The sequence below is a fragment of the Notechis scutatus genome, chromosome 2, assembly GCF_049901735.1.
Source record: "Notechis scutatus isolate UNSWTSFEM ecotype Mainland chromosome 2, rNotScu1.2, whole genome shotgun sequence".
In the NCBI taxonomy this organism is placed as follows: Eukaryota; Metazoa; Chordata; class Lepidosauria; order Squamata; family Elapidae; genus Notechis; species Notechis scutatus.
The window spans coordinates 170,509,861-170,522,716 of record NC_142010.1 but is presented as its reverse complement, the minus strand read 5'-3'; positions in this window follow the sequence as shown (position 1 = coordinate 170,522,716).

Genomic DNA, 12,856 nt, shown 5'->3' with positions numbered 1-12,856 from the left:
AGATGTTGTGGGATAATCACAAATCACCTCTAGGTATATCTATAGTACATTATCAATTGCTTGGGGGTTATCCATTTAGTCCACATTGAGCACCCCTTTTTTCTTGACCCTATCTCTTCTTGTAGCACAAGATTTCAGAAGTACCTCATTTCCACTGTATTCAAGGTAGGACTAAGCTCTTAATCCACAAAGTATAAACCAGCCAGGAGGAAGCTTCATATAGTTGTAAGAAAATGGAGTGTCTTCTGTGTGGTTGCATGTAAGGTCTGTGTTATTCAGGATCATGCATTCTTGGACCTTTGGTGTGGAGCATCCACTGAGGTTTAAACATACGGCTGCATTAGTGATTGCAGCCACTTGGAGTTTGTACATGGTGTGGTCATTTATGTCTATGGGGAGGAGGGGCAGTTGAAGATTCTGGAGTATGGATTTGTTAGTTGAAGGTCCCTTAGTTTAGTATGATTAAAAATGGCTTGTAGTTCTGTAGCCACTCCCATTAAATATGTGATGAGGAGATCTTTTACAGATTTTACCTCCAGCTAGGCAAAAATTGATGGTGTTGAGAGCTTCAGTAGCTAAGTACTCCCAAATGTTTCCTTTTCTCTGGAAAAAAAGGCTGGGTTCTTGGAATGGTGTTACATAGGATACAAACATGATGATACATATAGTTTTGCAAAATATATTTCCCATTATTTTCTCCCTCCCCATTTTTGTGGAATGTAGAAGAAAGCTTCCAGGGTCTACTGTTCTGTCTCTGGGTTCCTCTTGAATTTCACAGGTGGCACTTTAGGAGTTGTGGCTGGAGGTGGGCTGTGGTCCACTACAGCAGGTTTTACATGAGTCCAGTGTATCCAGGAGTCTCTTTCTGCAACCTTGATAGCTGTCTGTGGGTTCAGCAAGACTTGATAAGGTCCTTTCCACCTGGTTGCAGGGGTGAGGTCCTGGTGAAAAACGTGATCCACACCCAAGCTCCTGGTTTGAAGGGATGCAGGGCCTCTTCCAGAGGCAGCGTCTGCATCAGGGCACTCTGCTTCCACAGGATCTGGAGTCTCTTATGTAGGGCTGTAAAGTAAGAACAGAGAACCAAATCCCCACTATCTAGGCTGAGGGATTGGGGGTCCAGGCCCTGTAATGGGTCAGTGGGCCGACCAAAGAGGAGTTCAAAAGAGGATCATTCCTATGTCTTGTCAGGGTCTAGTCCTGATATACTGTAGAACAGTGCGATGGGTAACACCTGTGGCCAAGTAAGATGTGTCTCTTGGCAGAGTTTGCCCAGCAGGGTCTTGACCTCTTTGTTGGCTCTCTCTATACTGCCCAAAGAAGTTGGCAAGTAAGGGACATGAAGGTTCTGGGTGATGCCAAGGGCCTGGTATATATGGGGGGCTGATGCTAGGGTTTGTTTATTGTTCGAAATATTTGATCTAGAGATTTTGACCAGGCAATGGGATCAGACATGTTTTTTTCCTGTTAGCTGGATTAGTGTTTGTATATTGCCTCAGGGTTATCTCTTGAATGGGAAAAACCTGGTTTCTTGGTTCTGTGGGGTTTACTTTATGGGAAAACTTGCCCTCAATGTCCTGGCACTGTTATTATTGGGGTATATCTTACTACACCCCTTACACCTATCTAAACCTGAGCCCAAAATATTGATCTCTCCTACTTGCTATATCATTATGCCCAGGGGTGGGATTCTACCAGTTCACACCTATTCACTAGAACCGGTTGTTAACATTGTAAGCAGTTCGGAAAACCGGTTGGTAGAAGAAATTACTGGCCTAATCCTGTAAGGAAGGCAGGAAGGAAACATTCTGGTGTTGCTTACAGAAACTGCCTCTCCGTTAGCCCTTATTACATTCTTGGCAGGACTAGACTTCCTGTCTCAGGAACGTCTCTGGAGTTGTTTTCCCCTCCTTTGCTGGTACTTTGCTTGTGTGGAGTGACCATTCAAAGTTACAATGGCACTGAAAAAAGTGACTCATGACCATTTTTCACACTTACGACTGTTGCAGCATACCCACAGTCATGAGAGGCCAGAGGAGGAGATGCGTGCCTCGATGTGAGTGATATTGAGTTGGCCACAGCCAGCCAATAACATGACCACCAAGCCATGTCCACTCAGTCACATGACCACCAAGCCACGCCCACCACCTAAGCCATGCCCACAGAACCGGTTATTAAAAATTTAAATCCCACCCCTGATTATGCCATTGTCCCTTAAAGGCTAAACTCATGATAGTTATGATAGTTGCATACAGTACTTTGCTTAAAGATGATCAGATAATTGTTTGCAAATTCCAGGGTGTGGGCGAGACAACCCTTGCTTAATCATGAAATGGGTCTCCTTTGACTTGCATTGCCCAAAAATAAATGTAGGGTACATTGTTTCACGAGTGATTTGCAGAGTTTCAATACAGTCTTTCCAGAAGCAACTATTTAAAAGTTGTTGAATTCAAGCAATTTTAATATGTGTGTCATTAAAATGCAATTGAACTATTTTGTAAGCAGTTTAGTAAACAGATTTCAGTGTAGCTTAGAAGCTGCCCTCACTAAGTTAAATGCAAGATATTCCTATGTGTGTATAGAGCTGTCATTTAAATCCTTAATATTAGTTTGAAATGTCTACAAGTTCCAGCATAGTTCCAGTGTTGGCTCTGAGACACATGTGCTTTTTTCTTATTGTGCTGTTCATAAGTTTAAAAGTATTTCCTGTGCAAATAGAATAGAGATCTCCAGGCTTTTTTTACTCCTTTCCTGGGCCTCTCAAATGCAAGTTGGAAAGATAAATCCAGATTATTAGAGCATACACTGAAGGAATCTGTATCGGAAACTAGTATACAGACAATTTATTTCCAGAATAATTAATGCAAGGGACAGTCAGCAGCAGAGTTGTCAGCAACAGGTCATAGGCTAAGTGCATCTAACCAGAGCACAACCAGGCCCAAGCAACCCCTATTTTTCCCCTTGCCTCCATGACTTAAGTCACTGTTAACTCTACTGGGATTATGGTAGTGTTTCCCCCTCTTATTCCAAGTGATCCAAGATATAGAAAGATACAGCCTCAAGAAACAGAAAATTGGTTATGCTTTGTCATCTATGATCTTGGAGAAAAGGCTGGGAACTGGAAGCAACTGGGGCAATAGAGGGATTGGCAGTGGGGCAGCAAAAATGCATGGTTGCAAAGTCAAGAATGGCTGGGCAAATAAATTTGAGTTTATTCCTTCCATATCCACACTGCATCCTCAAGCTTCTCCTATTCTGTACCCATACCAGCTGGACTCTAAGCCAGATGTAGATAGGATTCTAATAAATCTAAGATTTATAACTAATGGGTGCTTCCTCAGTGGAGATTTTTAAGAAAAGACTGGACAGCCATCTGTCTGAAATGGTATAATAAGGTTTGTGACTATGCAGGAGATTGGACTAGAAGACCTACCTCCAAAATCCCTTCAAACTCTTTTATTTTGTTATTTCCCTCCCTTTCAAAAGCATTTTACAAGTGGGAAAACCTCCCCCTATCAGTTGAATGCTTTCCTACACTTAGGAATGACCACATTGTCTTCTTAAAATCCCAAAAACGTTGTCCAACTTAAGGTGGAAGATATGTGACTTAATATTTGGACAGCACATCAAGGAGATAATGATCATCAAAATGAGATACATTGCATTTTTGTATCAAGTATATTTTAATCTACAGTCCATTTTTCTTCTAAAATGTATTATTTTGCTTTCTTTTAAACAGTACATTTATTTTTTGGCAATACCTGCATGCCCATGCTGAATTTTATTTTATTTTTTGAATCAGGTCCAGCTTCTCCAACATTATTTCAGAATTAAGGTGGGAAATGGAATAGCTGAAGAGTTTTTACACCTAACAGGTGTAATATTAGCTGCCCTCTGGGGGGGGTGGACTTTTCCTGGCAACCTTGCTTTGCAGAACAGAATCAGCTATAAATGCCACATGCACGTCTCAATTTATATAAATATCACTATATAAATATAACTAAATATCACTAACTTATATAAATCACTAATTTATATAAATATCACTAACCAGAAAAGTATAACTTTTTTTCTGACAAGGTCTGATTTATTTCATTTACAAGGACAAGGACCTTGCCAGGCACTGTTCCCTAAACAAGATTTAGCAGCTGCCATAGAAAAATATCACCCAAAGTAAGGCTCTCTTGAGAGCAGAAGTCTCCAACCTTAGCAACTTTAAGACTTGTGGACTTCAGCTCCCAGAATTCCTGCTCACATTGCCTGGAATTCGATTCCCTCAATCCTGACCAGCTCAAGTTTTCCATCCTTCCAAGATTGGTAAAATGAGGACCCAGATTGTTGGGGGCAATATGCTGACTCTGTAAAGTGCTTAGAGAGGATTGTAAAAGCACTGTGAAGCCGTATATAAGTCTAAGCGCTATTGCTATTAATGTGCTTCAGGAAGGATGCAAGCATGGCCTGCAACCAACTATTTGGATGGGACAATTCTGCCCTCTGTTGGATTATGCTTGTCTGTATTGCTTTTATGGACTTTGAAATGACCATTGAAACTAGGATATACAGCCTAATCTTTTACAGCGAGATGTTATTAGTTGAAACAGATTATAGCTGGCAGTGAAAGACATTTTCACCAGGAAAAATTGGGGAGAAAAGGGTAATCCACTTTGTACAATTTCACTGCACATTAGAACCTGTCAGAGTTGACAGTTGTAAACAACCTTTCCATAATGGAAATTTTGATACTGTAATACAGGTAGTCCTTGACTTATAACCATAACTAAGCCCCAAAACAAGACTGTTAAGTGAATTATGTTCCTTTTTATGACCTTTCTTGCCATAGTTGGTAAGCAAATCACTGCAGTTTGTTAAGTTAGTAATATGGTTTATTTATTAGGTGAATCTGGCTTCCCCATTGACTTTGCTTGTCAGAAGGTCTCAAAAGGTGATCGCAGGACTTCAGGATACTGCAACTGCTATAAATAACATGCCTGTTCCCAAACATTCAAATTTTGATCACGTGACTGAGGGGATGCTGCCCAGGGGTGGGATCCAACAGGGTTAACTACCAGTTCGGTCATTTACAAGATTTGGTGATTTACGATGTGATTCCCTGCACGCTGCATGTGGGTGCCTGTAAATTGTCATCAGCATGCTGCGTGCAGAGAAGCAGCCTTTGAAAAAGCCCTTTTTTCCTGCTTTTTTAACTGCAGCTGTGCCTTGCACGGCAGCTGAAGTTGAAAAAATCAGGAAATAAAGGTCAGGTAAGAGCCTGGGTGGGTGGGTGGACAAAAACATCAGCAGACACAGAACCGGTTCTATGTCTGCTGCTCTTCAGAGCTACCGGTTCTACAGAGGTGGACAGAACTGGTAGAAACCCACCTCTGATGCTGCAACAGTAGTGAAAAATGACCGCAAGTCATTTTTTTCAATACTGCTGTAACTTCAAGCAGTACTAAACGAATGGTTGTAAGTTGAGGACTACCTGTTAATGACCTTCTGGCCCTGGATGTAAAGACAGGAGTGGGATTCTACCAGTTCGGACCAGTTTGGGAGAACTGGATGTTAAACTTGCATCTGGTTCACCGAACCTGTATTTGAACCGATTAACTGGCCCCGACCATTCCTCCCCGCTCCTCCCAGGAGTCTCCACGTGGCCCATATTCGATGCAGGTAAGTGAATAGCTCTGGGAGGGGGAAAAAACGGCTCTGGGAGATGGAAAAACGGCTCTGGAAGGGGGGAAAATGGGCCTTCTGGGAGTTACAAAATGGGCCTGTTTTTGGCTTCCGAAGGGCCTCCAGAGCCTGAGGGAGGCCATTTTTGCCCTCCCAGACCCCCGAGGGAAGCCTCCAGACCCTTGGGAGGGTGAAAAACACCCCTACTGGAAGTTACGGTAGGCCACGCCCACCCAGTAACTGGGCACAAACCGTTGCTGGGATTTTTGAATCTCACCCCTGTGCAAAGATTGAAATCATAGTTTACTGTGACCACTTTGGAATATTGCATCACTTTTCTCTTTACATTCAGTGACAGACAGCTTCTGCTCTTAACATTTAGAAAATGGCCTGCTTAACCATGGTTTACTGAATAAATCACAAGTTGTTGACTTCATTCAATACACTAAATCATGATACCGTTTCTGTGCATCACTACTTATTCAACGGGCCCTGATCTTCCAGGGAAATTAAGTGTGATTCCAGCATTTAAAATTAGTTACTCAATCCTGGACTTCCGGTTTGTCGGCTTCGCGAGCGGCAGGGATTCGCGAAGCTGTGCGATCCCTGCCGCGCTAGCCGTTTTTGGGGCTCCGATCCGGACGGATACGGAGCTAGGCTGCCCTTCAGGGGCAGCTGAAGGTAGAGGGGATCCGGAGAGGGGTTTGGGGTGTTGCAGACCCCCTCCCGGCCGGCAGAACCCCTTTTCCCAGGACGGTGCAGCGGCGGTCCGTAATGGCCGCCACAAAGAAGCTGGCAGCCGGGTAAGAATGCGCAGGAGGAAGTGGAGAAAGTGTTTGGAAGGAGAAAGTTTTTCTTGGTTCCTAGGACTCTAAGACATATTTAACAAAATTCCTGAAAAGTATGACTTTCTGAATGATACCTTCTAAAAGAGGAAAAAAGCGGCAGTTTGATGGTGCTGAAAGGAAAGCTTACCCTCTTTTCCTATGGAATAAAAAGTAAATATTAAGAAACCTATTTTTTTTTTTAGGTGAAAACTGGCTTTAAGCGATGAGTGGAAGAGAGAGGATTAAAAAAAAATATCTGTATGCTAAGACTTTGTTGGAGGAGATGCTTTAAGGATTGAAAGACTAAAATATATTGCAATAAGATTTTAAGAAACAGATTTGGACTTTCTTTTTTTCTGATTGACACTACCCTAGGAGGTGAAAGTGAGAACTCTGCCTTGGTTTGGACTGATTGATAACTTTGGGACTGTTTTATCTTTCCTTTGGAATATTTTGGTTGCTGTAAGAAGAAAGAAGGGGAAAAGAAAAGAAAAGATTTATAATGGCTCTTTCTATTGAGGAACTGAGAAAAGATTATGAACAAGCAAAAAAAAATGGTAAAGCTGGTTTGAAAGAAGCCTTCCTTTTTTTAGAAATGGCGCTTATTAACTATCAGCAAACATTACAACAGATGAAGACAGCAGAAGAAGAAGGAGAGGCAGCCATCTTTAATAAATCTCAGAACTTGACCAAGAAAGAAGGAAGAGGGGAAGGAAGAGAAATAAAGGACTTAAGATTTAAAAAAACATTGAAGAAAGGGAAAAATAAGATGCAAAATCAATATAATGATAGTAAACAAAAGGGAAAAGGAATACGACAGAGAAGGGAAGCCAGTAAGGCAGAGGCTAGAAGAAGGGGGGGTAGAAAGGTTTGTTGGGAGAAGAAAGAAAGGGAAAAGGTGGAGAAAAGCTACAAAGTTTTGAAATTAAATGGGAAAAAAGGAATCTTTTTTAGGGATAAAGGATAAAATATAATTTCTTCAAAGAGATTTTGCAAGGTACATAAGATGATATTGTAGTATTGTATTAGAAATAGAAAACTTAAATGGCTTAAGAGTTGATAAGAGATTAAAATGTTGAAATGTTTAATAATGATTGGTTTTAAAATTTAATAATATGAGGGGAGGTTTAGTATTGAGTATTAATTAAAGAGTTTAATAAGATTATGGTATTGATGTTATTATAAAATTTTTATTATAGTATTTGTTTTTAATATTTAGATTTATTGTTTAACTATGTATTTAATTATTTTGGATGTATTATTCAGATAGAATGTACCAAGCAAAATCGGATTGGGTATTGGGTGTTATTTTAAAGATTAACTTGATTAATTTAGTGGGGAGATAGAAAGGCATCATACTCTGATTAGTGATTTCAGGAGAAATTTCTTTTTTTTATAAGGAATGAGACAAAGGTACAATAAAGAATGGACAAAAGATACAAATATAATGACTCAAATTAAGATGATTAATTAAGATAGAATTAAGAAGAGTGAAATATGTGGAGAAGTTAATATAGAAGACTTAGAATGGTAAATAAAATAAGTAATGATATGTAAGATGAGCATGAATACAGTTGAAGTCCATGAAGAGAGAGATACCTGGGTCCAAGTTACTTTCCAAAAGATTTTTTTTTTTATGTTTTGTGTGTTGTGCGTATACGTTTTTTTTTTTTCTGGGGAGAATTAATAAAACCTTGTAGAAATATAGAATGAGAATAATGGTAACTAAGTCAGAAAGAAATAGATGAAATAATAATAATAAAATTGAATAAGAGTAAAGAGAAATAAAGAGAAATTGGATAAGAGGTTTTTGTATGTTTATATGGAAATGGTTTAAAACAGAATTATAGTTTATCTGACTTGTTAAGTTTATAATGGAAAAAGGTTTAAATATGTAATGGATAATGATGATTTGTGTGTTTTGAAAATTAATAAAACTTGTTTTTTTAAAAAAAAAAAAAAAAATTAGTTACTCAATCCTAGCCTAACCTTACAAAATCCATTGCTTGAAATTATCTGTAATACACTTTTGGTAGTTACATAGATAGCCTCTGTAATTTAAGTCTAGGATATGCTAAGTACTGTATATCATTAAGGGAAATCCTGCACTGCAGCTTAAGCTGCTTGTCTCCCATGCTGCTGCTGCTCCTGGTTCTTTCTTAAAGCAGCTTCAAAAATTCGTCTGAATCGCTGTGTACTAGCAATGAAACCAGCTGGTGCTCAGTCTGGACTACAGCAGATGGGGAACCTGATTTGGTCATTCCCCTGCTTTTTCCCTCTTCCCATTGATGCACAGGGAAGGCATCTTGGCTGTCTCCTGGGTGCACCAGTCTACCAATGTCTGCCTTTTCCTTTTAAGAATTGTTCCAGAGGTGGTATTCAGCAGGTTCTGCCCAGTACTGGAGAACCGGTAGCAGAAATTTGGAGTAGTTCAGAGAACCGGCAAATCCCGCCTCTGACTGGAGATTTTACAGTATCCTTCCCCTACCACGCCTACCAAGCCACACCCACAGAACCGGTAGTAAAAAAAATTGAATCCCACCACTGCAGAAAGTGGTGAATGACCAGTACTGGCCATGGGCCAACCTTGAAGTGTGAATTTGTCCTTTCAGAGAATAAAATAAGCCATTAAAAATAATCAATCTATGAGCCTTTCCTCATTTGGATCTAACTGTAGCACAAACATACCCTGGCAATCTCTTTCTTCCAGCAAGTCTTCAGAATGTTGCCTTCTGATTCCCAGCTCATTTATTTATTTGATTTTATTTTATTTGATTTGTCAATCGCTTACAAGATAATAGGTATAAGTATAAACATGAGTAATACAGGAAATAGGTATGAATAAGTGGGGACAAAAGTATAGGGACTGTAGGCACGATTGTGCACTTATGAACGCCCCTTACAGAAGAGGGACGAGCGGTCTGCCACCTCCAAGTGGTGTCCCCTGGATGCGTGAAGCCGTTAAACGCTGACCGTAACTGAGAGCAGACCCTCCAACGACAGGCCCACGCGACAGGCCGGCTGGAGTACTCAAATGCCGCATCAACATGGTGGAAACGTCCACTACAGAACACACGCCCAATGCTACCGCGTTCGGGAACCGACGGGCGCAGGAGACCATTGGCCTGCGTCAAAAATCAACGAAATGGTCCACGCGGAAAGCACAGCGCACTTGCACCGTGTGAGAAAGCTATGACGGCCGCGTCCGGGTCTGACGCGCACGGAGACTACCCGATCCGTGTGAAAAATCGCAAGCGGGAACAGAGGATTGCCAGACGCTCAAGGTGGCCACCTGGAATGTGGATTCGCTGACTGGACGCTCGACCGAGATCGTCAGGGCCATGCGGGACAGGAAGCTGGACATCTGCTGCCTCCAGGAAACTCGCTGGAAGGGCAACAAGGCTACGACTATAGACGGCTATAAGATCATATACACCAGCTGTAAGGAAAACCACGGCGGTGTAGCTGTGGTTGTCAGTCCCAGCTGGCAAAGCTCCATTGCAGAAGTTAAGCGCCTCACAGAACGACTGATGATAATCGTCGTAGCAACCGAGAGGCAGCGCCTACACATCTTGTCCGCCTACGCCCCTCAGACCGGATGTCACGAGGAGGAGAAGGATACCTTCTGGGAACTGCTCGACATCCAACTCAGGCAGATCCCATATGAAGACGACATCATCATCTCTGGCGACCTGAATGGTCATGTAGGGCGGGACAAAAACGGACACCAGTGCCACGGTGGGCACGGCACAGGCGATATGAATGAGAATGGCCAGAGGATCCTGGACTTTGCCGACTCCCATGATATGACCATCACGAACACCTGCTTCATTAGGCGAGAACCCCAACTCCTCACCTACCATAGCAGAAATGGGAACCACCACACACAGATCGACTACATCATCGTACGACGAAGAGCCGCTAAAAACGTGCTCAATGCCAAGGTGTACCCGTACGAATCGAGCAGTCAGCACAGGCCTCTGATGACGAAGATCAGGATCAGCAAGCCCAAGACCAAGATTGACAAAAAGAATGCAGACCAGCCACGAATCAAGTGGTGGAACCAGAAGAAGATGGCGGGACCCCTCATCAAACCGGAGCAGTTCCTGCAGATGGTCGACGGGCCACAGGAAGCGTGGTCCATGCTGAAGAGCACTGTTCACACTGCCGGCTGCCAACAGCTTGGTTGTACCAAGCCAGGACGGAGACGCATCGAACGAGATACATGGCTCTGGACACCGGAAGTACAAGATGCCGTGCACCTGAAGAAACGGCTCTACAAGGCCTTTCTTCAGGACAAGACCAGCGAGAAGCTCTGCGAGTACAAGGCGGCCAAAAGGCAGCCAAGAAAGCAGTAGCGACAGCCAGAAGCTCCCACTACGACGACATCTACGAGAAGCTGAACACGCGAGAAGGCGAAAATGAGATCTACCGCCTAGCCAAAAGCAGACACAGGAAGACCCTGGACATTGACCAGTTTCATGGGATCAACAGATAAAGGGGAAATTTGATCGTCAACCCCAGAGACGCTGCCGAGAGGTGGCGGCAATACTTCGAGAAGATCTCCACCGAGGACTTCCCACACCCACGAACCCCGCGAGGTGACCCCGTCGAAGGCCCAGTCTCAGACATTCACGCCAGCGAGGTCACCGACGCCATCAAGGCCATGAAAACGGTAAGGCAACAGGACCAGACGACATCCCTGCCGACTTCTGGAAAAAGGCACTACCGGGCTCGGCATTGTGGCTGTGTGAGCTGTTCAACAACATCGTCTCCACGGGAATAGTGCCACACGACTGGTACCGCAGCACCACTGTTCCGATCTGGAAGGGAAAAGGCAGCCCAGCGGACTGCTCCAACTACAGACCGGTCAGGTTACTGTCACACACTATGAAGATCTTAACGCGTCCTCGATAAGCGCATTCGGGACATCGTCGACATCAGCGTCAACCAGGCCGGATTCATCAAGAACTGCGGCACCACCGATGCCATCTTCGGTGTGCGGATGCTGATGGAGGCTCACAGAGAGAAGAAAATCCCGCTCCACACCGCCTTCTTGGACTTGGAAAAGGCCTTCGACCGAGTCCCGCACGATCTCATCTGGTACGCACTGCGAGATCACGGCGTGCCCGAGCTACTCGTACAATGGGTCCAACTCCTATACAGATGTCACAAAAGCCGTGTAAAAGCGGCAGCTGGGATATCAGAGGAGTTCAATATCACCGTCAGCGTACACCAGGGCTCTGCTCTCTCACCACTGCTGTTCATTCTGGTGATGGACACAATTACACACGACCTGTACACGCCCGCCCCATGGACGCTGCTCTACGCCGATGATGTGTTCCTGGCCAACCTGCACAAGGCTGAACTCGAGCACCTAGTCCAACAGTGGCACGACCGCCTCGAGCAGTTCGGGCTCCGGTTGAACCTAAAGAAGTCCGAATACCTGACCACTGACAACGAAACGACAGGCTCCATCCACGTGAACGGGCAGGAGCTACCGCGCGCCTCCACCTTCAAGTACCTGGGAACTACTCTTGGGGAAGAAGGCCTACTACAAACTGAGGTTGCAGCCAGGATCAACGCAGCGTGGGGCAAATGGAAGTCCGTCACGGGCATCCTCTGTGACAAGAAGATGCCGATGCACCTGAAGGCAAAAATCTATAACTCTGTGGTGTGCCCGTGGCCATATACGGCGCAGAGTGCTGGCCGGCGACCAAAGAAGTCGAAAGCAGACTCCAGACAATGGAGATGCGAATGCTCCGATGGTCGGTAGGCCTCACCCTACTCGATCGCGTCAGGAACGAAGAAGTGCGTAGACGGTTCAACGTCGTGCCCATCCCCACGGTCATGAGGCAGTCCCGGCTACGATGGTTCGGCCATGTGAGTCGCGCCAAGGAAGAATCCATCATCAAATCTGCGATGAAGGTGATTGTCGGAGGAGCGAGACCGCGTGGTAGACCTAAGCAACGCTGGATGGACACGATCAAGGCCGATCTAGAGATCGCGAAGGCAGACCCGACATACGTGGCAGACAGAGAGGCGGAAGCAGTACTCAAGGACATTAGCGGACCTCGCCAGAGCGCGAGACAAACGCTGAAGAAAAAGAAGAAGAAGAAGAACGCCCTTACAGACCTCTTAGGAATGAGGTGAAGTCAATAGTGGATAAAAATCTTTCCTGAGGCAGCCATAAATTATCCTTATTTGTTCCAATGTTAGTGATTTCCCTCTTATCCTGACACATTTTTATAGTAATGACAGTACATTGTACAATTCATCAACATTTCTCTCAGTGGCAGAATCAGGTGACCCATAGGGAGAATTTAATTGGCTCAAAGCTTATTGGCCACATAAGG